The sequence below is a fragment of the Penaeus monodon genome, chromosome 30, assembly GCF_015228065.2.
Source record: "Penaeus monodon isolate SGIC_2016 chromosome 30, NSTDA_Pmon_1, whole genome shotgun sequence".
Lineage (NCBI taxonomy): Eukaryota > Metazoa > Arthropoda > Malacostraca > Decapoda > Penaeidae > Penaeus > Penaeus monodon.
The window spans coordinates 33019389-33019920 of record NC_051415.1 but is presented as its reverse complement, the minus strand read 5'-3'; the positions used below and the strand labels follow the sequence as shown (position 1 = coordinate 33019920).

The 532-nt window shown below is 35.0% G+C and overlaps 1 protein-coding gene across 1 annotated transcript in view; it reads right to left on the bottom strand.

Annotated features, from left to right (window-relative positions):
• Positions 1-532, bottom strand: part of LOC119592726 (ubiquitin carboxyl-terminal hydrolase 45-like) — a gene marked incomplete at both ends in the record, with an annotated part of 3410 nt that overhangs the window by 1178 nt on the left and 1700 nt on the right.

Genomic DNA, 532 nt, shown 5'->3' with positions numbered 1-532 from the left:
ACTAGCATAAAGTTGCCAACTACTCACGATACCCTTGAATGCAAAGTCATACTGTATTTCTGATTTTTTATGGCTAAAAAGACAAAGTCCAAGAGTAAGATATATGCAGAAGGGGTCACTAAATTGCCCATGTGCTATGAATTTGCTGAATGTTGTCAAAAGAGCTAAGAATTTTCTCAATTATTAAAAAAAAAATTTACTAATGCATAAAAAAGTCAAGATGGATGATCAATATAAGCACCTATTATCAGCTGCCTCAACCACTTTTATTCTTTTTTATCATTTCCATCTTATCTGGCATTAACACATACAACAGGATGATGCTAGCTTTTGCATCAGCCATTATCCATTTAAGAATCCAGGAGGTAAATCAACATCAAAAACAACACCTGAGAGAGCAGCGTGAAGCAGCACAAGGCTATTTCAGTGGCTGGAAAGTTGACATGTTCACGTATGCTGTAGCTCTCATAAGTGGCACACACAAACTTTTAATTTTCAGTATTCATTATATTGGAATTCATGTTCACCTTAT